The sequence below is a fragment of the Cynoglossus semilaevis genome, chromosome 12 (genome assembly GCF_000523025.1).
Source record: "Cynoglossus semilaevis isolate Cse_v1.0 chromosome 12, Cse_v1.0, whole genome shotgun sequence".
NCBI classification, from domain to species: domain Eukaryota; kingdom Metazoa; phylum Chordata; class Actinopteri; order Pleuronectiformes; family Cynoglossidae; genus Cynoglossus; species Cynoglossus semilaevis.
Genome location: NC_024318.1, coordinates 5009439 through 5018672, shown reverse-complemented (window position 1 = coordinate 5018672; position 9234 = coordinate 5009439). Strand labels below are relative to the sequence as shown.

Here is a 9234-nt window from a genome sequence, read left to right as displayed (position 1 = left end):
TATTTATTTATATAGAAATACACATATATACACAAATGTATACATATACATTGATATATATATATATATATATATATATATATATATATATATATATGTTTGTATGTATATGTGGACATATTGACAGTAATTTGTCTCTACCGTCCAACATTCCTGCGTCGTTCTATCAAGGCCCGGGGTCAAATCACAAAGGTCACCTGGTTAAGTCACATGAACTCCTCGATCGCTCTTTAACTTTGGAGGCTCTAATTAAAAGCGTTATCGCTTCATCACGAGGCCGGCAGCAGTCACAGAGTGAGTCAGGCTGAAGCCTGTGCTGCTCTCCTTCTCTATCTCAGGCCGCGGCCCAGCTCTCTCTGGGTACCTCCTTCATCACCGCGGCAGACCAGGGGGAGGACTTTATTACAGCCACAGCTCGTTAGCTTGAGTGGTCTTAATGAAGCAGCGTGGCGATCAGACAGAAATCATGCTGCCCAGGCCCTGCGTCATTACACCAGCCCTTAATTATGTTGATATACGAGCGAGATGGGCCCGGATGCCATGGATACTCCAGGAGTCTGAGCTGCCCTCAGTCTCCGACACTCACTGCCGTTCTCTGAAACACAACGTCAGGAGGTGAACGTCTTCCTCTCTGTGGTGCCGTGCCAACGCTGCAGGTAGATTTCATCAAACCCTGTGCAAATTTGACACATTTATTAGCAGCACCGCAACAATATTTCAAATCCGGAACACAATTCTTCTTCTGCCTTGGATTTTAACCCCGGTGTTTCTGAATTTTAGCCCTGATTTTCAAACTTTTTGACATATTCTCGTAGATAAAGAGACTGGAGTCCTTTAGTGCTGGAGGTGGAGACATGTCTACATTTAAGAGAAAAGAAAAAAGAAAACAAGAAAAGAAGAAAAGGTCAAACTAGTTCCAAACTAACACATAAGCGAACGCCGGCTCATTGGTAATCCAAGGGAAGTATTTTTTTTTGTTACGGTATTTAAATTTCCCCGCTCCACCTGGAGGAGTTTCCATTCACTGGAACACACAGCCGTTCCTCTGCAGTCACAGTACCGATCCCTGCATCGTGTCACGCTTCCTTAACCTCCTTCATTATTCAGAATCAACCAAATCCAGTTATATAATGTGAGGGCAGAAGTTGTGATGAGATTTGGAAAGCTCAGCACTCGACATCACGACTCAGTGTTAATTGGTTTTGCTTTTGAAAGGCCATCATTTTCTTTCGGGCCCATTAACCATAATGCTCCAGAGTCCGGGATTAGGTCTCTCAGAAAGACTGCTGTGTCGTCGTCAAATTCAATTTAATGTTTGCACCCACCGCTGCTAATTACTACTAACCTCCCCGACTGCTGCACCGTTACTCCGAGAACCCTCGCCCTGAGAGAAGGTTTGAATAAAGGATTTTGAGAAGACAGTGGCAACGGTGAAAGCCTCACAGTGGAAGTATATATATGTACATATACATATAAATATATATATGTATATACAGTATATATATACAGTATATTTTGTATATATATACATACATTCTTCCCCTACATATATAAATACACACACATGTGTACATACATAAATATATGTATACATATATTTGTGTATATGTACATACATTCTGCCCTATATATATATATACATATATATGTGTACAAACATAAATATATGTATACATATATTCAACGCATATGTATGTATATATGTATGTATAAATATATATATATTGCCCTATATTTCAGTGATCTCAACTTTTCCGATTGTAGCCAGTAATGCTGTTGTACAGTGGGAACAAAAATCTCACAAAAAGTATATGTAGTGAAATATGATAATCTTCTAGTTTAAATGACCTCATAATTGACTAAAATCTCAGCCTGTTTAGTTGAAGACAATGCTGATATACTGGCAGGAATTGAAGAAAGACACTCTCTAATTATCACAGCTCTAATTATCTTTTTTGTTTGTTTGTTTTAACGGCCATCTGCTGCCACCTAGCAGAAGTGGATTTAATTGTTCTGCCTTTCATGCTTTGACGAGCAAAGAAAAATTACATGCAATAAATAAATGATAGTTTTCAGCTGAGAGTGGTTCATTTGAACTGTTGTTCTCGTCACTCATCGGTACAGAACGCAGGTAAACGACATGTTTGCTCATTTGTTTGTTTGTTTGTTTGTCTGTTTCCATCACCGGTTTCTACTGTGTCAAAGCCTCAGTAGAAAAACAGGCCGCGTGGAAAGTGTATTCACTGTGGAAGTACTCCCATTACCTGAATAAAAGATGAAATATTCAGCCCAGAGCGCGGAGTTTAAAGTTTATTATTTAGACCCACCTGGTCTAATTGCTCTAATGCAACTGACTTTTTTTTTTCTTCCACTGAAGGAGGACGTAGAAGGTTTGTGAGCCTCTGCTTAAATGCAGCGCCGTGAAGGGACCACTTTACGGCAGAGTGCGGTCGGTGCTGTACGTTCAAGGCAGAGACATTAATTACTTTTTAATTTGCGGGGTCGGTCTAACGGACTCTTAAATTTTTCAGGCCCAGGGCTCTTTACCTGAGGCTACGAGAGGCGAGGGAGGGCCGATCTAAATCTAAATGTAGAAGTTTTTAATGCAGCCAACTATCAAAGTGTCTTAATTATTAATGTGCAAAGCACCGCCGCCATCAAAACCAAATAGACCCAGAGGAACCATCGGCAGCAGAGTGCATCACCAGTTAAGTTTTAATGCATTTATCTCATTTTACATCTGGATCTGCCTTTTATTTTATTTTTTTATTTTATTTTATTTTACTGCGGTTGAAACTAACAAACACAGCCGTAACCTGGTGAAAGTCACTAACGACATCTTTGAAGTGTCCTCAGGCCGCGACGCGATGCAACATGGAATATTAAATGACCGTGAGTTCAGTCATCAGCAAATATCTGCTGACAAACTGTAAACACAAACGGCCAACGCAGGAGTTCAGGTTAGTTCCACCTCGGAGACACTGATCTGTGATCATTATCAGTCAGAGAACTGTTTGTTTTCTTCAACCTCCACTGGGAGGCGCACTTCTGTCGCCTGATGTTTGTGAAAAGCCAAGTGTCGCAATGATCTAATGAGGACTTGACTTTTTTTTTTTTGTTAATGATGGACGCGCTATCACAGCGTCCCTGAAAACTGACCACAGATCCACTGGTCCACTAGTTTAAAGGGACATTTCACCTGAATACGTACCAACATCACTGGGTCACGAGGGCTACGTTTGTTTTACCTTAAATCCTAGTTCCTACTGGACTAACTTTGAGCTAGGTTTTTTCGTCAGTGTCGGCTAACCTTTAGCAACGTTTGTTGAATTATCGTCTGACAATAATTCTTATTATCTTATTGTGGGTTAGTTTTAAAAACTATTACTGCGATAAACATTTGAAAATGTTAGCTTCTTCCAGCACGTATTTGATGCTAGTCTGCTTTAGTGTTGACCTCTTTGGTTAACCTCTGGTTTCCATTTGTTGTAAAAGCAAATATTTCTTTATAATATTATTTTTAACCTTTTTGTTTTGGCACAAATCATTTTTTTTCTATTTCTCTGTTAAATACATTCACGTACAAAACTTTTAAAATTAATTACAATCATTAGCTGCGGAGCCCTAATTAACATTATTTTCTACCTAAAATGTGGATCTGAGTTCTCATCATCTGAGTGTGTGACAGCGGCTGGTTCGGTAACGTGTCCGGAGCCTAATTATAGACAGACAGTTAATTAGATTCAAAGATTAATTAACGGCTTATCTCATATATGAAAAGGCTAAAGATAACCATCTAATTAACAATATGAGTGAATAAGAGCAAAGTTTGTCAAACAAAGAGCTGTGTGGGTGTGTGTGTGTGTGTGTGTGTGTGTCACCATCCCATCTCTGTCCCTATTGTTCCAACTTATCTGCCTCTCTTTTTACCCTTTGTTCTTCCTTCTTTACTTCCCTCACACACACACAAACTAAAACACACACACACACACACACACACACACACACACACAGCCCCTGATGTTTATTGATCACCAGAGTTCTTACAAGAACATCACTTAATGTGCTCGCTTTCATGTCCTGCCTTTGTTGCCAGGGCCACAGTCCACAATATTGCAAATTGATCCCCTGCCCCCCCCCCATTCACCCCCTCCCCCCCAACTTTACTGAGGGATGGTGAAGTCAACTACTATCACCCTCTCTCTCTCTCACACACACACACTCCTGTTGACCCCCCCTCCTCCCCCGCCTCACCCCCTGGCCTCTTTCTTCCTCTCTTTCTTGTCACTCGTTGGTTAGCATCACTGCGCCTTAAACGCTGCTGTGAGCTGATTAGCCGCGGCCGTACGCCTGACCGCCCACATTGATGGGCTCCTTGAGGTTTTGATGATGTCGCCAATAAACGGACACTTTTGATTATCTGACCCCTGACCCCTTGTTTATTGCTACAACAATAACCCCCTCTCACCTCCCCTCCCTCTCTTCCCCCTCCTCCCTGCCTTTGGTCTTTTCCCCCTCGTCGCTCCCTTGATTCCTGCTTCACTTCATTGCCCGTCCTCAGGTGAGGACTGGGAAATGAGGTCACGCATGTGTGAACATAAACAAGGAGACGTGACGAGGACACTCCGCCCCAGGAATGGTCCACTGCAGCCACGAACAAGATGTGTTTGAAACATTGCAATCAGAAATGTCTCAGACGTTGACGTCGCCCTCCACAGACAAACTTCTGTTTTACACCGATCGACAATTTGTTAATTAGTTTTTTCTTGTGTTGAAAATGCAGGATGACCAGCGGGTAAACAGACATCACATGGTGGTTCATGGTACAGAAAACTAGTCCTGGGTTATATTCATATATTATGGACAAAAATAGTTAAAAAAAATCTGATACTAGTTTTCGGTTCTTTGTTGGTTTTTTGCCAACTTTGTTCATTAAAATTCAGGTAGGAAATCATCAATGGGAAACATAAAATACGTTGTACACACATACATGACGAGGTGGCCGAGTGGTTAAGGCGATGGACTGCTAATCCATTGTGCTCTGCACGCATGGGTTCGAATCCCATTCTCGTCGAAAAGGCATCTTCTTTTGCGTTGCCGGCGAGGGCGGAGACGCACGGCGCGGGTCTCGGGGCCTGTCCGCCTCGTTGTAAGTCTTTTGGGGCAGTGGTGGCCTAGTGGTAAAGGAAGCGGACTTCGGTCCGGAAGGCCCCAGGTTCAAATCCACCAACTGCCAGGTTGCCACTGAGATGCACTGAGCATGGCATCGTCCTCAAGCACTGCTCCCCGGGCGCCGACCATGGCTGCCCACTGTTCACTTTGGTGATGGGTTAAATGCAGAGGTTAAATTTCGTTGTGCATGGTGTGCTGTGCTGTGTCACAATGACAAATAAAGATAAGTTTAAGTTTTAAGTTTAAGTTTTTACACACACAAAGAACCTCCACCAGTTCCACTACAATAGTGTGACATTGTAGATTTATAGTTCAGATTCATACATAACAAAAAAGAGGCTGAAGTTTGTTCCTGGTAAAGTCCAGTATGACCATTATGAAAAAATAAATAACTAAATAAATATTTTTTATTAAATTAAATTAAATTAAATTAAATTAAATTAAATTTAAATACATAATTAATTTAATTTAATTTAATTTGTTTATTTGACCAGCTAAATTTGTAAAAAACAAAAAAAACTCCTGTAATGATATTCAGATTTTTTTCCAGATTATTCTGTGAGAGAATCTTTAAAGATCCCCCCCCCCTCCACTCTCCCCACCCCATCAGCCTCCCTCACAGTTCATGTTACTCTCTTATTAAAACACACCTTTAGGAGCTGGAGTTTGGCACGGGTCGATGTGAGAAGACGGTCGAGCGGCGTCTTCAGGAGGTTTTAGCAAAGACCCAAAAGGTGAACGTGTTTTTAAAACTACACTGCTTAAAAAAATGACAAAGAAAAAACACTGTTGGTTAAAAAAGAAAAATAATCCATCCTCTCTAGTGGAAAGTTTTTTTACTGTGTTTAAGATAACTGACATAAATTTGGCAAAAACTCTCTCAAACTTTTGCGAGTCAAATCTCCCGGATCCGTAAACTTCTGACGACTCGTCCCCGACGGCACCGACACCGAGTGGACTCCAAGATCGGCGTTTATTAATAAGGATTCCTCTCAATTCACACCTGCCCTCAACAACTTGGCAGGAATTTGGATCCAGGAGGAAACGGCAGCACACGACGACGCGCCCGCGGTCTGACTCCAGCGCCCCCCTGAGTTTATCACCAGCACTTCCTGAAGTTTGCATCTTTGACAATTATAATTGCCTGGTGGAATGTTGGCCACAGCTGAAGGCTGAGAACATGTAATTAAGACTGGATGCCCCGGACCCCCCCAGCACCGTCCCTGTTACACCGGCTCAGACTCAGAATTGCCCTAAAGCTGCTGTTGTCATGGAGAAAAGACAACAGGGGGCAGGAGTGTGCACGTGAGTGTGGTGCAAGAAGTAGAAGAAGAGGAGGAGGAGGAGGAGGAAGGGTAGTGTTTGTTTGAGGGGGTGAGGGGGGGTCTAAGAGAAGGGTGATATGGGGACGGGGGGACTGCGGCACAATCATCTTGATTTCTTGTGCTGAACGACTACAGGCCATGCTAATTGCTAGCAGAGGGATCTTTAATAAATATTTCATCCAGTGCAGCATCATTACAGCCTGATGTGGTTATTAATCTCCACACAGGAGGAGCGTCTTAGTCAGAGAGAGAGAACTTAAGAAGAAGAAGAAGAAGAAGAAGAAGAAGAAGAAGAAGAAGAAGAAGAAGAAGAAGAAGAAGAAGAAGAAGAAGAAGAAGAAGAAGAAGAAGAAGAAGAAGAAGAAGAAGAAGAAGAAGAAGAAGAAGAAGAAGAAGAAGAAGAAGAAGAAGAAGAAGAAGAAGAAGAAGAACTGACGGGAAAAGAACAACAAGAGGAGAATTTAAAAAAAAAAAGAAAGAGAAATGGATGAAGTGAGACCAAGCAGGGTCACATGACACGTCCTGATAGGCCCTCTCCATCAGTGAGATCATAGCAACTAATTCAATTGTACACAACAGCAGAGGGGGCTAAGAGCATGACAAACACAAATGAAATCATTTGTGGTCGTCATGCTCATTTTTAGGAAAAAATGTCCGACGTCGTCAGCTACTATGACACTGTGTCAGAAATCTAAGAGAAAGACACAAAACAACTGAACTCTGATGTACACATGGAGCCAAAACGCAAACCTGTCAGAGGTCGATGCTACTCACGCTAGTGCTGTTTTCATTCGTTTGATGCTAACGTTGAAAATTAGTTTGGACTTGGAGCCAGAGACTTTAGTTTGTAGGTGTTTCTTTAGCTGAAGGTTAGCCCAAAAAAAGAGCATAAATGTATGAAACTAAAAGCTTTAGGTCATGATGTTGTTAAGGTTCGGCAAAGTAAACAAAATAAAAAAAAGTAACGTAAAACCAGGCGGAAATCGCAGTTTTTTTTTTACTAATTTCCCAGAACATTATCCAAAACCACATTCCTCCAAACACTGTTGTCGATCCACAACCAGGCTCAGGAAATGGTGTTTACAAAATTATCAACACACACCAGATTTGCACCACAATGCAACCGTGCGATTCATCGAGCCATGACCAAAGTTCGCAAATTGCAGAAAATAGACCCTTCCCCTGGTTCTTTGTCGAGCGGCGTGGAAGTGTGCGAGGATCCAGACCACGTTGGGAGAGTCATGTCTTTCTTCATGCAGCTTAAGACATTAAGAAGGCATGAAAATGGCAGCAAGTTAAGCCTCGGGCAAATAGCAAACAGCATTAGCCACCGAGCAGACAATGCATTTTGCTCATTCCAATATCCATCTGTGCCTGCGGCTATGCTAGCTCACTGCTATCAGAGTGGCTTATTCACACACACACACACACAGCTGCAGCAAAATTCAATCTTTGGTAATCAGTGAGTGAGAGACGGAGCAGGAGCACGGGCAGGAAAACAAATCCAAATCCATGTTGGGTTTTAGCTAACAGTCTGTTTCACGCTTCATGAGAAAGGGGTTAAAAATAAGGGTCTGGGAAAGTGTTGCTATGCTGCAGGTGATGGTTCAATACCCAGGCAGCGACAGCTGAGACTGGACCAGGATGGAGTCCAGTTTGAAAGACAAACAGAGGGAGAAGAAAACTGGGGGTCGTGTCACTGTAGAAGGACAGTGACGGTGCATTCAGGAACACACTGATGTGTTCAGTTACCAGTGTTCATCAGTGGAGATGAGCTGGATTGTATGTCATCATGTATCGGAATCAGGAACAGAAATTGAACCCCGCAGGACATCGTGTGTATTACAGCTGGTACTCCAAAGAAACGTAGGGAGAAAAAAGCAAGAAATATGTACAAAAAATGGTGGGATATATTCTATAACCGAAGAAGGAATCAAATATGTCAGGGTGAAACTGAATTTGGAAAAAAATGAAAAAGTACTGTCGAAGTTAAATTGAAAGAAAAAATTAAAGTTACAAGAAGTTTTTAAGTAAGAAGAATGAGTGGAGTTTCTAGAACTAGAACTAAAAACTAATCTTGCTGATTTAAGTCTGTAGCCCATAGGTGTCAAACTAAAGGCTCGTGGGCCAAATGTGGCCGCCAACGCTATGCAAACAGTATAGTTAGGCCGATACGTCCGGTATATGTTACAGTAGTAGCTGTAGCCACGCCCACACACACACGCAAACACACACCCACTGATGATGTCACGGTTCAGAGTGAAGATCCAGTAAGATTTCAGGTTCTAAACCAGTCATTTTTTCAATCTGTATATTTTAAGCCCTGGATTAGAACAGCACTGTCAACATCATATATATGTTCAAATCCCAGGAACACACAACCCTGACACACACACACACACACACACACACACACACACACATGAACTTTAGAATGTGCCAGTAATAAAACGGTGTTCAGATAAAACATCTATCGGCACAGTCATCACTCACTCTGCTCTTCACTCTATTTCAATCCTTTTTTTCCTTTAAAGTGACTCACATTAACACACACACACACACACACCGTGGCATTAGCTCCAAAGAAATAGAGTTGTGTGTACCATCCAATTATCTGTCAGGGTTGAATAATGGCCCCAATAATATATTCACACTGCTGTTACCGATCAATTTTTAATCAAGCTGAGAAATATGGAGGAAGTGAAGCTCAAATGACCCACCAGAAAACGCCCCCCCA

The 9234-nt window shown here is 42.0% G+C and overlaps 1 long non-coding RNA gene and 1 other non-coding gene across 2 annotated transcripts in view; one reads left to right on the top strand and one right to left on the bottom strand.

Moving 5' to 3' along the window:
* LOC107989319 (uncharacterized) overlaps window positions 1-9234 on the bottom strand; it is a 29891-nt gene that overhangs the window by 4695 nt on the left and 15962 nt on the right. The window lies entirely within an intron of this gene.
* trnas-gcu (transfer RNA serine (anticodon GCU)) lies at window positions 4993-5074 on the top strand. Its single transcript has one exon. It is a non-coding gene; the product is annotated as a tRNA-Ser (tRNA).